Source organism: Pinus tabuliformis, chromosome X (assembly GCF_031772625.1).
Source record: "Pinus tabuliformis cultivar Carrire ecotype Pingquan chromosome X, CPIR1, whole genome shotgun sequence".
Taxonomy (NCBI): domain Eukaryota; kingdom Viridiplantae; phylum Streptophyta; class Pinopsida; order Pinales; family Pinaceae; genus Pinus; species Pinus tabuliformis.
In genome coordinates this window covers 254,460,466-254,483,755 of record NC_142308.1, presented here as the reverse complement: position 1 = coordinate 254,483,755, position 23,290 = coordinate 254,460,466, and positions in this window count along the sequence as shown.

Genomic DNA, 23,290 nt, shown 5'->3' with positions numbered 1-23,290 from the left:
AAATGACACTAATCAAAATCCCAAAAGCTTACTCACCCACCTGCAAATATCTATATATGGATCCCTCATCCTAGATCCAAAGGCTGGAATTTTGTATTTTGTAAGGAAGTGTTGTTGGTTTCTTTGTGAAACATTGTATTGTTGGGTGATCTAAGCTTTTCATGAGGTGAAGAGGGCTTTCATGCTGGGAGGATGGTGCTGGATCAGAAAGCTTGGTTGTAATCCTCTCTTCTACTACTTCTATCAATAAAGCTATTTGAGTTTTCCTCCATATACTTGTATATCTCTGAATCTTGTATTGTTTATGGTTATAGATCTCTATTCTTTGATGGTATTTTTCCGCCTTGACTCTACAGGTGTTCTTTGAAGCGGGACAAGTGAGAAAAGAGTGGCGAAAGCTCTATCAAAGGAGAGAGGAAACAAGTAAGGAGCCAAGTGAAAGACTGAGGTTGGTAATCTCTACTTCTCTCTCATCTATCTCTCATAAAGGAAAACAAAAGTAACTTTAAATTGTTTGTTTCTAAGATAGCTACCCGTCTTAGTGGGACTAGCAGCTCTGAATGGACACTATTTTTCCCAATAACAAAATGGCGACTTCGTTGGGGAACGAATAGTTTTTTTCTTTGTTTCTATTTGTTTGCTTTATAAACTACAGACGGAGCTTGAAGTTAAGCCAGCTAGCCTTCGAAATGCTTTTGCTATGCAACTACAAAGTAGATCAACGCTACTTCAGTCCATCTCTGGGTTTGTTTATGAATTGAACAACTGACTTGCAAATATCCTAAGTGCCCTGGTGGTAGCTCAAATAACCTCATTAGATCAGCCCCTATACTTTGTGTTTACTGCCTATCATTAGCTTAGCCTAAACCCCTGAACTTACCTGCGAACTGTGAGCAAAAAACAAGCTCAGTCTCATCCCTAGACCATCGCACTATCTCTCATTGGCAACCTGGATGCATCGCACCTCCCGTGTGTTGCAAGTGAGATGCATCCCTGTTTCCCTGTGTTACAGGTGCGATGATTGAGTGAGACTGTTTATGCCTCCAGATTTTGGTTTTTTCTTCATTGTCTTCAGCCTTATTCAGTAGTTTTGTTGTCTATGATTAGTATATCATTGTTGAATCCATCTTCCTTTGCATTATTCTAGCCTCCATTGATAAGGAATTGTGAATTTTTTTAATTTATTTATAGTCCTCCTTTGCAAATAGTAGCTTAATTGAACTGTTGTCTTTTGATTTGAAAGTGTCGCAAGTGTCGTTTTCAGTCAAGAAAAAGAGTGTCATAAAGTCTTCCTCTTTTAGATAGTCGATTACACTTTTTCCATTGTATTTGATTTTAATTAATAGTATTTCAAGTGTCAAAAGCAATTTTAAGTTCGAAATAGCAAAGTGTCATCTTAGTCTTCCTTTCATTTTTTTGAATTCGAAATCGCAAAGTGTCATCTTAATCTTCCTTTCGTTTTCTGAATTCGAAATCGCAAAGTGTCGTCTTAGTCTTCCTTTCATTTTTTGAAGAGAAAATTGTTAGTACTGTTGCTTTGAAAGAAAATAATTCAGATCAGTACTTAGTTTTCTTTTTGTCATTCTCACATTAAGGAAACTGAAAAACAATACATGCATGTGCATTTGCATTTAGACTGCATGCGCAAATTGATTTAGGACAGTGCATCTTAGTGTGTGCTCTCTGCTCTATGTTGAAAGGATTTTACTTCTCTTTCCTTAGTAGCTAGGATTTTCATTGCACAAAGAAAGTAAAAGATTGTTTATCATCTTAGATTGTATATTTAGGAATTGTATATCTACATCACGTGGTGAACCTTAAAGGAAAACTTCTTAAGAAAGATCAACTGTAAAATAAACCTCAATGAACATAAAAACGCTTTGGAACCTAACGCACAACATCTAGAAGTCTAGGCTAGAGACGTATTCTGGCGTCGTAAAGCCTAGTAACTATCGTTTTCATTGTAGGTTGGGTGATTCCTCCTCTTTGATACGACAAGTTCCAGTACGGACTTGTGCTCCCACATACCATCGAGTATATATCGGGAGACCACAATAGGCTATATTCTTTATCCTTAGGAAGTCGTGTCTGCCGCCGTATCAATTGCAATGCACTGAACACAGCATTCAGGAAGATTGACTGTCGTACCTTAAAAAGTATTCTACAATTTTGCAATTGATTTGGTAATCCCTCTGTCTAGATTTCCAGAGTAGTCACTTTCGTTCCTTTTCAGACTCCTCAAAAGAAAAGGCCCTTCTGAGCACTTTTCACTTCAGCCTCATTAAAAATCGAAGGTGACTAGAGTCATCTTTAGCTTTTTCTCGACTCTTAAAAATTGAAAAAAAAGCTGTGTCAAAGCGTCATAAAATTCATTTAATTTGGAATAACATTTTCCCCTTTTTATTTTGAGTTGATAAAGTAATCTACAATCGTGGAAGAAAGTCAATCAAAACCCCATCGTTTGCGGAGACTGATGAGTCAACCATCTTTGACTCCGGAAACGAAACCATTCCGGGCCAAGTGATTTCATTTAACTGGGTCAAAGTCTCCTGGTTTATTTGAAACTTGTGTTTCAACTTCCTCAGAGACTCCAGTTACTCCAACTATTTCTAGTATCCCTGCCTCTACAGAAGAAGTTCCATAGTTACAAGAGGACACTAGAACTGAACCTAGTGTAACGGCAAACACTTCTATTCCTGAACCAGCTCCATCTAGGGCTAATTCGGAAGGTGTCGCCCCTCCAGCATCTATCGCTGCAGATTATTTACCTTCTTCGGCACCAGAAATATTTTACGGACCTGACGGTCTAGCTCTTCCACCTGGATTGATTGCTATAGAAGAGATTGTGGAGGATCTTCCATCTAGTACTCCATCGCATTTTAGAACTAGGATCCACCTATATCCTTCTACTACAGAAGTTAGCCTCCCTTCATCGCAAGTTCCTATAGAATCACTAGGAAATCTTTTGGATAGACTCGATATGTCTGAACAACTATCGACATCTAGGACTGTGTCATCCAATATAGCAGTAGCAGAACCTCCTGCTGCTACTCCAACAATTTTCGTTGGTGTATCATTTGTCCAAACTAGCTCTCAACAACTAGATGGAGTCCACTCAGGGACTGTCTCAATAGTATGGTTTGTTCCTATTTGTTCGTCCAGAACATTATCTAGAATTTCTTATGTTGAGTCTCAGTAAATTGATCCTTCACAACAGTATCAATTTGGGCAATCCAGTTTACAAAGACCAATTTTCCCTTTGAACACTGGATTTCCGCCATATGGGGGGAATTATGCCTTTTCATTGTTCCCTCGAGGAGAACAACCATATGAGAGTTCACAACAGAATTCAGGTCAAGCTGGAATTGCATTCAGTGGATGGGTGCCAATACTGCCTCAACAGCCAAGAGTTGTATATTCAATACAGCCAAATCTACCTGTGTCGAATATTCCAACTACACCGGCTATTGTGACAGTGTCGCAAGTACAAGCGCTGCCTGTTGTATGCCAACCTCAAGTCCCTCAGGTCGTAATACAACAGCCTCTTGTCTCCACGACACAACCACAATCACCGATTAGTGGCTCCTTAACTGGAGCGACTCAGGCTCAAACGAGTACTGTCACCCCTCATCTTGGTCAAAAATCCAGTATTGGACAACAGCAAATGGCTTCACAACCATGGTTGGTGCAATATCAACAACTGCAATTCCAATAAGCTTACCGAGGACCTGAGAAACAAAGCTTTGTGAGTAATGGGCAGCCGTATATTCAAAACGATCACCATCAATCATATCCTAATGGTTATGCCCATCAACCTTATCAAAGTTATCAACATCAAATACATTATGCTGGTATGTAAGGACCCACTGCTTAGGGGATCCCATCTTATCCTAGGTATGCTTCACCAAACCTGAATCAACAGTTGCCTTTCATTGCAACTTTACAATTACCAGATCTGAATCGGCTAACAAATGATCCAATTGCTTACGCCCCTTGGTGGCCAGCGATTCCTCATAAACTTCTATCAAATATTCCTAAATTCAATGGAAATCCGGGTGAAGATTCGTCAAATCATGTGATGAACTTTCATCTGTGGTGTTCGTCTAACACTCTCAATGATGATTCGATTAGGCTTCGCCTTTTTCAGCGAACGTTAACTGGTCCTGAAGCAAAATGGTACATCAAATTTCCTAGAGCTTCATTCCATAACTTCACCGCCCTCACCACCACCTTTTTAACCCATTTTCAGTTACCCATAAGGTACGAAACAGGAATGGAGCTTCTTAATAATTTTAAGTAGACGATAGCCACTCACATATCTGATCATATTCATGAGTGGTGACATCGTCGTCAAATGGTAAAAACATATGTTCCTGATCAGCTGCTAGCTGAATGGTTTATTAAGTCATTGTTACCTTCTATTACAGAAGATGTGGCTAAGGGGGGGGTTGTCACTGAAGAGAAAGTCATTTCTTGTGCGCAATATCTAGACTTGATCTATACTCAGTCTGGCACACAATATGACAAAATCCCTGATGCTTCTAGACCAGAGTTTTCCCTTCCTCCTCCTCCTAAATCAAACAAAGACTCTCATGTCGGCGATGGCGTGATAGGTATGACCAGCATGAAAACCGCAAAGGCTACATCTAAGAAAGCCCGTACGGTTTCTGGTCAAAATGCAAATGAAGAACTTCTTGCCTCGGAGGTTAATGCTATGTCGACCGACAAAGGCAAAGAACTGAAGCAACCAGGGGGCAAGAAGAAAGGGAAAAGAAAAAAGAAGAAACAAGATGATTTGTCTCCTAAAAAATCTTCTGCAAACCCTTCTGGGCAAAAGAAACCTCCTTTGGCATGTTAGATATGTGATGAAAACCATTGGATGAAGGACTATCCATATAAAGCTGAGATTAAGAAATTCTTTAAGAGTTCAAAAACCTCAGCAGTATTGACCGATCCGTTTCCAAACCTAGAAACCAATCTGGTTGTTAGCGACAATGCTTCCCCATCCCAAGTGCTTATGTTTCCCATTTCGAAACAACAAAATGATTCTTTGATATTGACAAGGAATAAAGATTACGGGAATCCACAGCTATCAAACAACAAGGCTGCAGATCAACCTAGTAGTTCGACAACAACTTCAACCAAAGTTGTGCCACCCATCATTCTTGTGCTAACAATAAAGCTGCCAAAGGGAGTAGTACACAAATCGACATTTAATCCTCGTGCCCCAGCATCACAGAATTATAATATAGTAGAGGATCTAGCCCAATCGCCATCCGCTATGTTGACACTTGAAGTACTGCAAAATTTCCCCTCCCAAAAGCAAGCTCTATTATCAACAATAGGTGGGATTGACCTAGTGGATTCCAATCTCGTGGCCTTTAATCATAAAGGCTATGAACCTCAGTTACCAGCTCAACTCTCTTTCCTCATCCAAGTGAAAGCCCTCACCAAAATTGTTCATCGAACAATTATTGATGAGGGGGCATCTACCTGCATTATGTCAATGAATTGTTGGAAAACTTTAGGATCACCACCCTTGTCAAGATCATCCATGACATTAAAAGCATTCGATGGACAAACATACACCCCGTATGGGATCTTAAGTAACTTGCAAGTTGAACTGGGGGGAAAAACAGTAGAAATTGATGTCAAAGTTATCGATGGAAACCTCGATTACAACATCCTACTGGAAAGGCCCTGGATTTATGCTATGGCTGCAGTTGTGTCAAAATACTTTAGAAAGATTGGATTTCCTTTTCAAGGTGGAATTACAATCGGTGATCAACAAACCTTCCTCCCCAAAAGTTCACAAGTTACGGGAAGCATTCCAATGATCCATGGAATCTCTCAATCGCTTCAAAATATCGGAGTAGGCCTCCTAAAAGACCCTACATTAATGGGTACTTTTTCTCTACCGCCTCCGAGTAATCAGGCGGAAGTAGCCACTGTGGAAACCTACAATATGGTATCTTCTATATCTAAAAAGATTCAGAAGATTTCCGAACATGATGTTAGCATGGATCATCGCCAAGTATTGCCTCCAAGCCCAATAGAAATATTGTAGCAATCAATTTTCTTAGCCTAGGCGGCAAACCCAAATCAATGCTCATCGAGTGTTTGGATAGACAGGTCTAAGGAATATGAAACCTCTTCAAATCCTTGGTCACATGTACATTCTACAGACGAAGGAATCATTCAGTTAATGATGATAGGAGAGGCACCATGGAAAGATTTCCACCATCGTTCCCATTTCTGGATTACCAAGAAGATTATTCCAACGACCTTAATCATCCTTCAGTTTTTGATTTTCTATCAAATACTGTAAATATGGTGGATTCCAAGCGAAATCTGTCCAATATTGAAGAAACTATCGCCATAAATATCTCGACCAAACCAGATGTTGTAGAGAATATTGATGTCGACAAATCTTGCTCTTCTTCAGAACTGGAAATATATTGTGCTCTCTTTCACGAGTTCAGAGATGTCTTTGCATGATCATATGAATAAATGCCAGGCATTGACTCAAGCATAGTTGAACATGAAATTAAGATGTATCCAGATGTCAAACTAGTACGACAATGGCTTCAGCAGGTGCACTCGAAGAAAGCCGCTGCCATCAAGGCGGAAGTTGAAAAACTTTTACATTCTGGTTTCATTTACCCAGTTCCTCTAACTGATTGGGTATTGAACATTGTTCCTGTGATGAAAAAGAAGGGAATGATTAGAGTGTGTGTCGATTACAAGGATGTAAATCAAGCTTGTCCAAAGGACAACTACCCTACACCCTTCATCGACTAGATAATTGATGAATGCGCCGGATGTGAAATCTTTTCATTTATGGATGGATTTTTCGGGTATAATCAAATAAATTTCCACCCACAAGACCAGTCAAAGACTGCATTTATTTGTCCATGGGGCACATTCACGTACCACAAGCTACCTTTTGGTTTAAAGAACATAGGGGAAACTTTTCAAAGGGCTATGAATTATGCCTTCCATGACATCAAGAACATCGTTCAACCATATCTCAACGATCTTCCAGCTCATTCGCGAAAGCAGACTGATCATCCGCAACATTTGAGAGCTATATTTCTACATTGCCGACACTACAAGATATGACTCAATCTGCACAAGTGTGTGTTTTGTGTCGGTTCTGGTCATTTACTTGGCTTTGTAGTTTCAAAGGATGGGATTTGTCTTGACCCATGTAAGGTTCAGGTGATCATCGATATGCCTCCACCTTCAAATTTGCTTCATATTCAGAAACTCCAAGGGAAAGCAAAATTTCTAAGGAGGTTCATTCCAAATTACGCCGAACTTGCTAAAGGTTATACGCGTCTTTTGAAAAAAGAAGTGCCCTTCAACTGGGATCAGGTTGCACAAGCTTCCTTTGATGCTCTAAAGGAATCCCTAATAAAAGCATCATTAATGTACGCTCTTGACTATCAAAAAGACTTTAACATATATCTAGCTACGACAGATACGACCATTGTAATGGTTTTAGTTCAAGAAGACAATGGAATCAAACATCTTGTCTATTATTTAAGTCGAAACTTAAATGATACAGAAAGCAAGTACTCCTATGTTGAAAAGCTGGCTCTTGCAGCTATTCAAGCAGTACAGAGATTTCAACACTATATCCTCTTTCGCAAAACTACCATTTTGTCAGATTGCAACCCTATGACTTACATCTTGTCGCGTCAGTTACTTGGGGGAAAATATTCAAAATGGATAGATATTTTGCAAGAGTTTGATCTGGAATTCGTAAAATCCAAATCAAAGAAATCTCTAGTTTTCGTGGAGTTACTATGCGATTTCCCATCGTCATCCAACAATTCAACATCCAAAGCATCAATCGTGGATGAATCTTTGTTTCTGATATCATTGAGTGATCCGTGGTATGGAGATATAATCATCTATCTCCAAACCCAAACATATATGCCTAATATGTCTCGATCAGAACAACGACATACTCAATACCAAACAAAAGACTACATGATTGTTGGTGATACACTTTACCATCGTGGTATCGATACAGTTTTGCAAAGGTGCCTCACCCATGAGGAGGCCGAAAAAGTCCTGAATGATTGTCATTCAGGCGCGTGTGGAGGGCATCAATCTGGTTATGCTACGGCACAAAAGATTTTGTGAGCAGATTACTTCTGGCCAACAATGTTCAAAGATTGCATAACCGCAGTAAAAAGTTTCCATCCTTGTCAAATCTTCGACCACAAAACCAGAATACCACCCGCACCTTTGCATCCAGTAGTTATGGTTGGGCCATTCACCAAATGGGGCATAGATTTCATGACATGTAACCCCACCTCGGCTGAGGCGCATGGGTATATCATAGTCGCAGTTGACTATTTTACAAAATGGGCCGAGGCGATGCCTACATTAAATAATAGTGGTGAAACGGCTACTCTTTTATTTTTTAATCATGTAGTCTCCAGATTCGGTGTTCCACAAGCTATAGTCACAGATCATGGATCGCATTTACGCAATCACATGATGGTTGAATTGGCTGCCAAATTAGGACTGTCCCATGATAGTTCCACTCCATATTATCCGCAAGCTAACAGACAAGTTGAGGCGATCAACAAAGTCCTGAAGCACATGCTTCAAAGGATGATTGGAGTCCATAAACGGAGTTGGCACCTAATCCTGTACTCGGCCTTGTGGGCATACCAGACATCGGTAATAAATGAAACCGAATTTACACCCTTTCAGCTGGTGTATGGCCTGGAAGCAGTCTTACCGATTCAGTGTGAGATTTCATCTATCAAGCTCGTAGTTGACCTTCTCCTCAAAACTTCAGAGGAAGAGGCTCTTTTCTTGGAACTAATCCAATTGGATGAAACCCGTTGTGACACCACCTTGGCTAATGAAATTCATAAGAAATGAGTCAAGGCACAGTTTGAAAAGAATGTCAAACCCTGTGTCTTCTCAGAAGGCAACTTGGTCTTACTTTACGATCAGGAATCTGATAAATTGGGAGCAGGTAAGTTCCAATCATTGTGGATGGGTCCCTACATTGTTAAGTGAGTCTTAGCAAAAGGAGCCTATGAGCTAGTAGATTACAATGGGATCCCAATGTTGCAACCCCGAAACGGGTTGTACCTTAAGCATTACTATGCTTGACTAAGCGTAGTAATCTCTTCATATGCTTTTGTTACATTTTTTTTTTGTCAAGGGTGATCATTTTGGTTAGGTAATACACTTTTTCATTTGTTGCAGATGTCGAACCTATTGGAATCATTTGTTGGATACGCCGACGGAGCTAGTCGTAGTACGCGGAACCTATCTTCTGCAACCTGGGCCATATTTGATCCAAGCGGCAAGTTAGTGAGTTTCAGAGGGGTATGTATTGGTCGGTCAATGAACAACATCGCTGAATATAGCACGTTGATAGAGCTCCTCTCCGATGCCAGAGCACATGGCATACACCGACTTGTCATCAGGCTAGACTCACAACTCGTCATCCTATAGCTTACTGGCATCTATTCCATTCATAATCAAACTATCTATCGTATGTTCCTAAGGGTCAGGATTTTGGAAAGGAAGTTTGATTCCATTCAATATCAACACACTTCTAGAAGCTTAAACACATTAACTGATTCATTAGCAAATTATGTGTTAGATAGACATTTGCAACATTTATAAAAGAAAAGCATTTCATCAACATTTGCATCAGGATCATATAACTTAACCAAAATAAAGCTCCGAAAATAAAAAATATATATAACTGTTTATAGTTTTTACAAAATGTTCTGTGTCCAGGACAAAATTGGTCACACGACCCAAAAACTCAAAAATGCAGGAAAACACCCTAGACTAATGGTGTTAGTGATAACAAGTCACCGCCTGTGTGATCATACGTAGGAGCCTAGTCCATCGACTCGGCACGCCAGTAGTATGGCGCTGTAATCTCAGAGGTAACTCGTCGGTCCTCACATCTGGAATACCAAGGGTGAGGCCCTCGATCTGATCCTGCAATACTGCAAGGGTCTCGGCTACATCCAGATTGCGAAGGACAACCCTCCCTACAGCCTCTCCTACTGGAACGGTAGCTGCTACCCTCGGGCGCACTGCTGGTCGTACTGGTCCAATATCTGTACAAATACATGAGTTTTGATTAGTCTTGATAACATTTAAAAAAACACAAGAACATTATAAAAGCAATAAACAGAGACATGGTCAGAGATTTTTACCTATGGCACCCCATTGCTCGCCAGCTGGCAGCACCAAATCTGGGTCACCCCGAAAATCCATCCCGGCATATGGATACTCAGCATAAACCATCTACTGATGGTTGAACCACTCAAAGAAGGCATCAGAGAATGAAATCTGCGACTAACCAGCATGTCTGGCCATCAGATCGACCCATCTCTACATCCATGGTTTTGTCGGTGCTGGCACTCCGAGTGAAATGTACTGTGGCTGCATCAGTGGCATCTTCTCCAAGGTGAAAGCTGTTAGAATAGAACCATAACCAAAGTTCTTGGATCTTCCGTTCTTCACCTTGGTAAGCTGTTCCTTTATCACCGGAAGCACTACATCACATCAGTTGAATACCTTTGGTTCAAGGCATTCTAAGGCATACTGCATGTAGGACCTGTTGGCCAAGTGAAGAGCCGCGCTGCCAACCAATCTAGCAAAGGTGAGTAAGATAGTCCTCAAGGACCAGTCAGTAATGTCTCTAATACTAATCTTGCCATCCCTGCTCAGCTGAGATCCATCTCTACAATATCGGCGAATGTAATCCCTCATGGATTCGCCCCCACGGGCAGAACCTGATAGTGAGAGAGGGGCACCACGCCTCGACAAACCAGTCAAAAAGTAGACATCCTCAACAATCAAAGGGATGGATTTACCTCTAATCTGGAACACTTGGTTGTTAGGATCCCAGGCATTGAGAAAATATTGCAACAAGTTGATTTGTTGCCTCATGCTAGATATGCGGAAGAACTTGAGCAAGCCACAGTTCCGCAATGCAGTTACCGTACCCGGGTCATGTAAGGCAATCATATCCTCCTCTTCATGCTCACATTCATGCCATGTAATGACCATCTTGCTCCGATGAATCTCTGAAAAACAAACAAGAGAAGAATTAGGATCCTGATTTGGGAAAAAACAGGCAAAAATTCCATCAAAAATCAGTGCATAAACTTTCCTCCTTGCGCCCATCGCACCCTAGCTGTGTACTGGGTGGGATGCATACTGACTGGCCAATGGCCAGCTCAGTATGCATCGCACCTTTCAATGTGTACTAGGTGCGATGGGGAGAGAACGAAATTTTCAAACCCTAGAGGCTCAGAAAAGCAGGAAAACATGCTCAGAATCAGAAAAGGAAAGAATGCAATTGAAGAGCTCAGGTTTAGCTCCTACCTGGTCTAGACGGTGTCAAAAATTTTCCACAAAATCTCCCAGAATTAGCTGATGAAAATCGAGGGGGAAAAACACCTCCAGAGCTCCAACAATCCCAAATTTGAATGAAATGGTAAAATGAGAGGTAAAAACTACTTTTATGTTATTGCTCACGTAATTCAAGTAAGGTATTAGTTTTTTACTCATTTTCAAGCATGTATGTACATTTCTAATCAGTTTGATGGAGCAATTGAACAAGTAGTACGATTGTCAAGAGAACATAGTGTTAATGGTGAATCGAACATCTTTAACTATTATCACGAGTAGTTTTACGCGAAGTTCAAGCTCGTTAAAAAATAAACCTAGCAATGAGAAAATGTTTCCCCAGAGTTTAAGCTCATTAAAAAATCAACCCACCTTCGGTAAATAATCTTTGTGCTCGCATAATTATCAGCTTTTGAGCCTTGGTCGTGTTCTTACCATCACCTCCACTCTTTTTTAGCCGATCATAAGCCTCCATTTGATTGTTTATACCTTTTGAGGAAGAGTTGCGACGAGTGATTCTATTAGCCACCTTCCCTACACTACCGTAATTGAAAAGTTTCAAACCTTACCTGGAACCAGTTGCTATCCGAAAACATCACTCGTTCCTCAAAGACGAGTCTCCTTTAAGCTCTTTTCATCTGACTCGTAACATATGAAAAGATTGCCGAGCAATTGGCCTCTCCAGCTCGTTAAAGCGATCGTAAGTGCCATCCCTCCTCTAGATTTTAATCTTTTTGGACCTAAGGGATCATTACACAAAAAGATCGAGCGTTTGTCTTGTTCGACTCGTTAAAACTATCCAAAATTCATCCCTTTCGTATTATTTTATACTTTCTTGGACTTAAGGGACTATATTACGAAAAAGGAATACTGGAGTTGCCTTTCCATCTCTTTTTAGACTCTCTAAAATTGAAAAGGACTGAGTTATCTTTGTCATTAAACTCATTGAAACAATAGTGGCAAACTTGTCCATGCAGACAAGAGCAAGTTTCACTGTCGCTAGGCTCGTTAAAACATATCAACAGGTTTGCCCGAAGGGCAAATTATAGAACAAGCATATGTTATCCTCCTCAAGCTTGAAAAAAATAAAGAGGTACTGGTTAGAAATGACTGGGGAAAATTGGGAAGAAAACTTGAAGAACTTTATTGGTAGCAGGTCGCTCTTGAACATGATGCTTTCACTTCATCACCATGATTGAGTCAGGTTGGGTTATTCCGTTCACCAGTCATATCACCATTGGTCCTCTGTACCATCCATTTTTGGGGTTAATGCTACCAATCCATTTCAGTTTCGCCGACATGTTCAAGAGTAGTCGCTCAGAGAATTCACCAGCCCAGCTAACATCTCATCCGCTGCAATACCTTCACGCTTCATTCTTTCATGACCGCCACCCTGAACCTTGTATCATCAGATCGTTTTCACCTCCACAAAATCATTTGCTCCATTCCATGTCGTAGATGTGGGATTCATTAAGGTCCTCCTATGATGGGTCACTTCTTGTCGACATCAGCTCATTATCCAAGAAGTTGACTTAGGAACAACCCTTTCAGTACTTTGAAGCTTGCATGCCTTAATGGCAAGTTTCTCACTTCTGGCGATAGGTTTACATCAATGGCCTTCGACCGTAAGATTTTGTGTGGTGTTCGACATCAACTCATGTATTTGGACCATGTGAATTGTACTACAGTACCTTGAGGGTCATTATCATTATTAGTGATTCCTCTCACATCTGTTAACAACTTACATCATTGGCTATTAATCAAGTGATGTCTTTACATGTTCGACACCAGAACATCTTTTCACATGGATCGATCTGTACATCGGGTGAAGATTGAATGAGTTTGAAGACCCGGGATCTAGTTTCATCCATCTGGGCTGCGATATATTCAAGAAAATAATGACATCAAATGTACATCATAGTTGTGCAGATAATCATCCAAGCCAAAGGATGATGGCTCTACCAGAATCATCAGTCTGTCACACAGACGGTTGTCTATCATATGTACATGAAAATGAATTTATAAAGCTGAGCATGGGAATACCTGCCTCAACTAGATCATGAAAATATTATGAAGATAATGTATTGTATTGTATCTTATTACAGGTCACCTTCCAGTTCGAAAAACATCGGATCCTCCTGATAAAGCATTTCACTCGACATTAGAAGATTTACGACCTCATGCTTTAGGGGGCAACTGTTATAGACATATTTGGGCACTGCAACCCCAATATCATATGTCCATAACCCAAGGGCTTCTAAGCCCCTAAAAGTGTTGTTTCATACCCTAAAGGAACAAGGTCAATTGATTACATCATCTCCCAGAAGTTCTCCTTGAAAAACTACTCAGAACTGGTCAAAACTGGACCATATAGATTGCTCAATGCTAAGGGTGCGATGCATCTCACCTGCTACATGCAAAAAGTGCAATGCATACTGAAAATCCCTTATGTAGGGTGCAATGAGCGAGAGCAAACAAATGGCAGAGGCACTTGGCTAGGTGGAAACCCAGAGAATCTTCTAGAAACTGCCCATTTGACACTTGCCTCTCTGAATTCGCCCAGGGATGAGTAAGAGATCATGAAATCTCCAAGTGGAATCAAGAACTATCAGAGAAATGACACTAATCAAAATCCCAGAAGCTGACTCACCCACCTGCAAATATCTATATATGGATCCCTCATCCTAGAGATCCAAAGGCTAGAATTTTGTCTTTTGTAAGGAAGTGTTGTTGGTTTCTCTGTGAAACATTGTATTGTTGGGTGATCTAAGCTTTTCATGAGGTGAAGAGGGCTTTCACGCTGGGAGGATGGCGCTAGATCAGACAGCTTGGTTGTAAGCCTCTCTTCTTCTACTTCTATCAATAAAGCTATTTGAGTTTTCCTCCATATACTTGTATATCTCTGAATCTTGTATTTGTGTATGCACTTGTATGGTTAATATACATCTGATCCTATATTGTTTATGGTTATAGATCTCTATGCTTTGATGGTATTTTTCCACCTTGAATCTATAGGTGTTCTTTGAACCAGGACAAGTGAGAAAAGAGTGGCTAAAGCTCTATCAAAGGAGAGAGGAAACAAGTAAGGAGCCAAGCGAAAGACTGAGGTTGGTACTCTCTACTTCTCTCTCATCTATCTCTCATAAAGGAAAACACAAGTAACTTTAAATTGTTTGTTTCTAAGATAGCTACTCGTCTTAGTGGGACTAGCAGCTCTGAATGGACACTAGTTTTCCCGATAACAGCCTCCTAAGTAAATTATAAAATAATAGTGGAAATAATAAAATAAGATTAGATTACATCATCAAATTTTAGATGGCAAAAAGAAAAAACTATTTTTTCAATTCGTACTTTCAACTTATCTCCCTATCAATTTACTCAAATTTCATGTAGAAACACTCGTTGGATGCATAATTTTATTCTTCATCCAAGGAGTACCCATGTTACATATTTTTGGTGATCCATGCTACATGAAAACATGATTGCAATCACATTTTTTCATGTATTTATCATTTTTCGTGTAGAAGGGTTGATCAAAAGTATGTAACATGGGTACTCCTTGGATTAGGAATCAAATTTTGCATCCAACGAGTACTCTATCTTGAAATTTGAGTAAAACCATAGGGAGATATGTTGAAAATATGAGTTGCAGAGGTAGTGTTATTATTTTTAAAAATTTTCACTTTTTTACTCCAAAAAAAGTGAATCATCCCCCATGGTTGACATCATCATATTGAATCCTATTGGTTCTTATAAAGTTTATTTGGGTTGTACATTTTTCTTAGGAGGTCCATTTTAGACCTCAAAAATTCCCTAGTGTAGGTGAAGGGGAAGGATCCTACAGGTTAGTGCGCAGGGAAGGAAAGTATGTACGTTGAGACATCATCTAGTAAAGGATAGCCTTGATCCATACTTTGTGTATCTGGTTATCTGTATTTACTTCTTCAATTTATGTGTTTATGCTCTATATCTGAAAGTATATGAACAAATGTTTATCTAATGCGCGAAAATGGTAGATCAATATAAATTATGAATTTTATGACTAGTTAATGACCTCAGCAAAGATATAATTGTCATGTATAAGATTTATTGTTATTAACTTTTCTGAAAGGGTTAGGATTTGTGAAGATAGAACTAAGCCCTAGAAGTCGCAAGAACCCATCACACAGACCTCTGGATGTAGAAACTTGGTTTTGTCATCCCACAATACTACTCCAGGTGAGACTGCAGCCTGCGCTACGCGGGTTGTTGCCAAAAGGGCGAACAATTTATGGTTTTGTTGGGTGGCACAGCTAGCAGTGAAACTAGTTCAGGCACTATCAAGCCAACACTTTGAATCACTTAAAACTAATTTTTCAATGAAACTTTATGCAAGTTTAAAAATACACACATTTTAAGAGCTTGGTTTTGAGCTTGTTGATAAGTTTGACCTTGAAACTATTGTATCTTTATCTTTTCAACCTCCCAAGGTATGAAATTATGTCCTATGGTATTCCTATATGTCTTATTTCCAACCCACTAGTTAGGTTGATATTAGATTATTCAAGATAAATTTATGTCAAATCTCCCATGATGACCTGATTATGGAATGGTGTAATAGAGTGAACTTTTATGAGATGCCACACGTCATTTTTTTAACCTTCGGCTGTAAAGATCGTACCTGAAAAAATAAATTCCATTTGATTTCAATCACTTTTTACAAAATTCAAATCTGATGCTCGAAGAGATAATTATGACAATTTACCTCGGGATGCCTATTTGAGACTGAGTTGTAGAGCATACAAAAACCCTAACTTCCTTAGACCATATATCCAAAAATATAATGAACCAAGGCCTGAAATTGTAAGTAGATGTTTATCAAGAAATATTATACATGTGGTAGCACTTTCCCCATCATAATATTCATAGAAAAAAATAGCGAAAATTCCATGATGACATGTTTGAAGTAGAAAAACCCTAGGATCAAGAGATCTGATAGCAAATGCTATGTATCAAGATAAAAATAACATAGAAACATAAGAAAAATATCTCATTGACAAGATAACAAGCCACTTTGAGGGGCAAACCTCCCTTTACATAACATAAATTGAAAAAATCTTGGATGATTCAAATGACAAGACCTCCTTAGTATATATAGGAGTCTAAAAGTCAAACTTATACAATTAAGGCTTAAATAACAATAATAATGTAAGGGAAAAAAAGTAACAATAGTGGGATTTTATGTGCACACAATAAAAATATAGGGGCTACACTAGTATTATAGGGCACTAACAAAAAATCACATGAAATAGCAGTCATTCACATACATTTGAACACATTGATTTACATGGAAACCATTCCGGGAGAAAAAACACCAAAGATTGTTTTATATTATGATGATAATCAAGGCACCAACTTTGTTTACATCATATATATTTTTGAGAACCTAATCATAGGAGGCCACACCCCCCTCAAATCATCAAGCCACAACTTTCCTAGTGGATCCAACCTCTTATAATTGCAAACCCCTACCTACTTTAGTCAAATGTACTATTTTCATACAATTTTCAGACCAAGAGCAATGGCCTACTTCTATTACATAAAAAAATGACCTAGTCTATTGTCTTCTATAGCTCTTTCATCTCTTCTTTGCATACACACTATTATCACCTAAAAATGATCACCTAGACATTTCTAATTCGGTGGATCGAAATACACCATGTAGGATTATTCTTTTCATAGTAAAATCACTTTCACCATAGGAAATAATTTAGTAAACAATTTTTATTAAATTATTTCCGATTAAAATAAAAAGGCCCCATGAGAATAATTGAATAAATTATTTTCTATTTAATTTTCTCTAGAAATAATTATTAAATCATTATCTAATAATTATTTCTTAACCCATTTGACTAAATCACCTTGGAATAATTAAATAAATCACTATTTACTTATTATTTCTTATTCTTATTTTTGGAGTAATTGTTAGATCATTATTAATTATTAATTATTTCAAATTCACACTTTTCTTAATCCTTTAAAAGTGATTAATAAATCATTTTATTTTTAATTACTTCAACCATTTTCTAAATAAAGATATTTGACCATTTTAAATATCTTTTCCCTCTCCAAAAAATATAATAAATTATTCCTAATGGTTAGATCTTGATTTGGTCAATAATATTTTATTATATTCCAATTTTTAATCTAGCCCAATACTTTACTATAAATAAGATGGTTTTTCAATCATTCTTCACCATGATCACTATCATCATCACCATTATCATCTCATGCCATTTGTGCTCCCACTTGAGTTCCATCTTGTTTTGCATTCTTTTCATATTGAGAGAGAGAAAAAAAATCACTAAAGCACAAGGACATCAAAGGACCCATCCCACGAAGGGGGATTTATAGACCCATGTTGTAATTCTTCTTCATCAAGTGTTATTAATAAAAAAATTATTCATTTAAAGTCATCTTCTATTGGGTTATTGCATCAATTATTTCTTGTTCTTCTATGTTTTAGATTGCATATGATCTTTTTCATGCAGGGTTTTCTTCTTTTTTCATTGTAGATCTGAAGCGTAAACAACCACATCTTGTTGTTAGGGTCACTTGTCACCAATGACTTAAGTGAATTATTTTTGGTACACTTGCTAATAATTTTAACACTAACACACATAGTTTCCCTTGTCTTTTCTTCTTTAGTTTTGTTCAACCCTCTTCTCATCTCTTCACAACCTCAACATTGGCACACAACCATTCAAGCCTCTCTCCTTAGTGCACGCAACTCCTCTTCACACTAAAATATTTCAAAACACACATAACATACATGCTCTCTCAACACAAAAAACATTCTCCATTCAACATTATACAAAGAGTATCCTTTATCTCAGTCACATAGTTCAAGAACATACATTAATTGAAACAAAGTAATCCATGTAAAAAGGATGCAGAACAATAGCAACGGGCTTAAATTACGAAGTATAATTTCTTTGCACATTACCAATGACCTTTAAATTTTCAATATGGCTCCCCTTGCATGTTAACTGATCACATTACTTGAAGATGGAATTTGACACAGTCTTCATTCACCTGTAAACTTCCTTAAGGTAATTTTCATTTAATTCAGCATGGCACCATGAGTACTTTGATTATAATCTACACAGATCGATAATGAAACCCGTCACTGGAACAAATGTGCTCCACCAACTCCATTGATAAAACTCTATGCATTAGTAAAGTATTGTGCCATCACCTTTAATTCCTTTATGTGTATGAGCTTCTTGAAGTTCATGGATCAATTCTATTATTTACAAGACTTGGAAAAGGTTCTAGATTTAGTTGGCGAAACTCACCAAATATGGCTTCGATAACCAATGTTTTTGTCAATTAGTTCATACTTATTTTAACCCCAAGTATTGTGAACAAAGAACTCTAGTGCGAATGACCAAATATGGAGGGACTTTTCCAAATATGTTGTCGACCCGTTCAATCCCTCAAGTGTTAAGTATACATCTCAACATATTTTTGAATCAACACTCTAGATTAGTGAGGCCCATATCACTTAACACACAAAAACCACCACATAATCACTCCTTGTATTCTCCTATTCATTAACTAATAGAGTGCTATTTTTCATGAAATTTATGGCTCCGATCTAGTCTCCCTAGAGAATTCCAGCTACACCCATTTTAAAATCACTAAGATCATACCTCAAGGGTAATGTTCCTTTTGGGGTCCCCCACTCTGCACAATTCCCCTTGAGCTTACTCACCTTTCCATATGTGATTTTTAGCTTGTCCCGGTACTTCATCACCAAGGCTTACAGCTCCTTCGAATCCTACTAGGTTTAAAAATTTCTAGGTTACATGCCCTGTGGTGGTCATTGTGTACCCATAAACTAATCAAAAACCTTCTAGGATTACAAGTATACCTCACTAATCCAACCCCTCCATATAAAATCTTAGTATTACCTGCGCACCACCGTGTTTGCCACCTACACTGATCTACCATGTGTCACTTGCTAATAGGTGCCACATTTCACTTATTTTTGGCCCACTTGGCCATCCAAAAATTTCAAATCTACATGCCACATGTCACATTCATTCAGATGTTGACGTCATCATGCCATCATGGCTCCATGTCATTTTTTCAGCCACTAACATTTCACCATGTGTATTCACTCCATGTCACACCTGGTACGACAATGGTTGGGATCTAAGCCTTGGTTTTCTCATGAAATTTTCTTTATAAAATGTTTCATTGTTTTAGGCATGGTTGAGAAGTCTTTTTGTCAACCAATGGAAGCATTCCCATTTCCCCAATCTCGTATCTCTGAAGATAAAACTTTGAAATGCCTTGGATTCGGCTGGGGGAAGGCACTCACTTTTACATACTAAAAAATGGTGGTGTGATGTGGTGAGTCACCTTCTCCACCAACGATAACCACTATCTCCAACTATCACAAACTTTTTCAAACTAGCACCAATTTAACCCTTATCGCCAAAATTAGCTCCGCAAACTTGAACATTTGGTCTACCACCTTTGATCTGTAATAACTTTTAATCTAAGGGATCATTTGCAGACTTCCACAGACCATTGGAAATATATTTTCGATCATTATCTATCTCAGTAATTTTCAGAATCATTTAAGCTACTCTCCACAGGAAAATATTCCTTGAAAGAGACTCCAGCAACTAGAACACTCCCCCAAATCCTCACACTCCATGCATACCAATACCAAACACACTATGCATCTACCTTCCTGACCCAATTGACATCAATTCCAACATTATTCCCAATGCTATGTCATGCATGATGATTTGATATCAAAATCAATTGTTGGATCATCATCTTTCAACTCTATGTTGACGAGATTTAATAGTAGTTGTACAAGTTCCAATTTTGAGTATACCTCAAATAATTCTTTTAACTTATTTAGATCACCATAATAATCTTTAATTGAAGTTATACGATGTCTCATTTATTCACTTACTATCAAAATAATTAGTAAATATTATTTCTTGTGCTTGTTCTTCCATATGGATGTTCTTTATTTGATGTAGGTTTGCTAGGTCTCTTATCTTTGTCTCCTTTGTTAGTGATAAATTCTCCTTCATGCATACCATCCAACAAATACCTAGATATGAGAGTATATTTGATATTTTTGGGCCACACTTATTAATTCTCCTCTCCAATCAACATTGTGTTGTTAATGGAGATGGGATAATGCATATTCAAACAGAGCTCTAAGATAAGGTATAAATAAGAAAAATATTATAATAATATCTAGTGGAAAAAGGTCTAAAGACACTATGAAGTATCTATTCAAAAAACTTCAACCAGACATCAATGTTTCACTTAATTTTTTTTAAATTAAAGATTGTTGTGTTAAAATATAATATAATTTTTTTTGTAGATACGGTTGTGGAGATTATTATAAAAGAGTTTGTGATTGTTTCGAAATGAGGGAAGAATCCTTGAAGGATTTGATAGGATGGGTGGATTTTCCATGGTTTTTTCACATCCCCAAGAGTACCATCACAAGATATTTCATCTCACTACTGAGTGTTGTACGGTTAGGATGGTTGTTACTTAGCCCTAACTATTCATGTCCAAATATAAACCACTAACCTCTTGTGTACAAAATCATATGAGAAGAGGAATGGTTCGACCTGTTCCAAATGAGCATAATGAATGGGTGTAACTCATAAAAATGCTAACATATCCATATTCCCATAAATCTATGGGAGGTGATTTTGAAGGTGGTGACCTAAGAAAGGATTTATTTCTTCATTGAGGCATCAATATGCAAAGAGAAGATATCAGGTTTTCTATTTGTTTCCAATGATGGCATGGTTGTAAATGAGAGGAATTCAATAAGAAAGGGTTAAGAAGATAATGGGAGGATATTTCAAATGGTCTAGGCAGACCAAATGAGGAGGGATCAAGATGAAAAAATCCATGTGAAGTTTTCTAGGAATGGAAAAAAAATTCAAGAAAAGTGTGGCTAGGGTTCCGAGCACACTACAAAGTAGCTACAGTGACCATACAAGCCATGTAAATGGGGGGTATAAATAACTTATAGGATAATAAACATTGGGGAGAAAACATGTATCATTATAGGTCTTACTGGCTCAATATTACTCAGAAGCAGAGCTCAAACTAGTAAATAGGCATATTTGGTGGGAAAAGAATAATAGAAGATACATATCCAAATCTGAGTGAGAATATAATTCAAGTGGATATTGGTGGACACCCACCTATTCCACTTGCACCACCAATGCTATTTCTTTTCAGTTTCATACTCAAGCACAATTTACTATTTTTTGGTAGTTTTTCAGGTCTTGAACTTCGAGATCCATTTTGAGGCCCTAAACATATTTTTTTTGGAAAATAAGAAAACCCACAGCTTACAGAATGTGTTTGTAGTTAAACATTGTTGTCATTGGATATTTCCTTCTAACAAGGTACCATACACATCAAACACAAATCATATGCCAAAGTTACGACCTCGGGAAGTTGATGTACCAATTAATCCAAAATTTTGGCACTTCATCTCTTAGGGTTAGGTTTTTGGATGTAACATAGTTCTATAGGCATGTAGCCTTCACATCTCTTCTCAGAGATAACTACCATCGCCCAACCTAGTTTATTTCCAATTTGCATGTAAACAATTTTCAATATTTGTTATTAATGAATTGAACTTTAGTTTTCATTGTAACTCTTTCTTTCTATTTAAATTTGTGTTTCATTTAGTTCTCGCATAAATGTAGATCGGTGGTATTAGAGCGATATGTTATTTCTCTATTTTCTGAGCATGTCCCCAACGAGTTCAGAGTATATAGAGTTAGGAATTGAACTGATTGAACCCTTGAAAGACTGGCCTCACCAACCTAATGGCCTCCCAGGGCTGAAGAAAAGAAGGACAAGGGAGTCATATATCCTTTCAAAACGTTTCTCAAAGAAGCCCTCCATAAAAATAAATGAGATAATGGATAACTTTTCCCAAACCCTTTGGTGAGTATCCGCGAGGGAAGCATCTTCATTCGTAAACCACCTCAAATGTGCCACCCCATTTAAGGTAGAAGTTAAATTTGACATTCCTATATTTGAAGGAAGAATAGATGCATATCTCATAGATAAATGGTTAAATTTTCTCAAAGGATATTTTTCAATTCATAATTTTTCCAATAGGGAAAATATTACTTTTTCACTCCTCAAAGTTCCTCCCCGTGTCAAGGATTGGTGGGAAGCCTACTGTGAGAAAAAGGATGTGAAGGAACCCTCGCTATTTTCAACTGCACCCACTTGGAATGATTTTTGAGATGTCATGAAGGAAAAATACTACCCTGTTGGGAGCTATGAAGATAAGTACATAAAAGGGACCACACTACAGTAGGAAATGGACTAGGATGTGCCAAAGTTCACAAATATTTTTCATACCCTTTGCACAAAGTTGGGTATCAAGGATTCCAAGTAGCATATGGTACTCAAGTATTGCGGCTATTTGCATAATTTCATATAGGAAGATATGGATTTCTTAGATATCTTCTCACTTGGTGTGACATAATGATATGCTGTTAAGATCGAGAAAAATTTTAAATATAGGAAGGGAGACTTTGGATCTGTGAATTTGAAGTAGAGAAAAGGCACCTTTGAACTATAGAGTAAAGGACACAGCCAAGTGAATGACTGAGGACAACCCATCAAATACACAAGAGAAGAATAGCACCATGAAGATGAAGAAGGGCATAGGAAAACGATGTGAGTTCCATAGAATCTCACTTACCACAAAAAAGAGTGTCACACCAAGAAGTCACAGGTAGATGAGCTAAAATATTCAAATTCAAATGAATGTTTCAACTTTGAGTCAAAACCTATCAAGGGGACC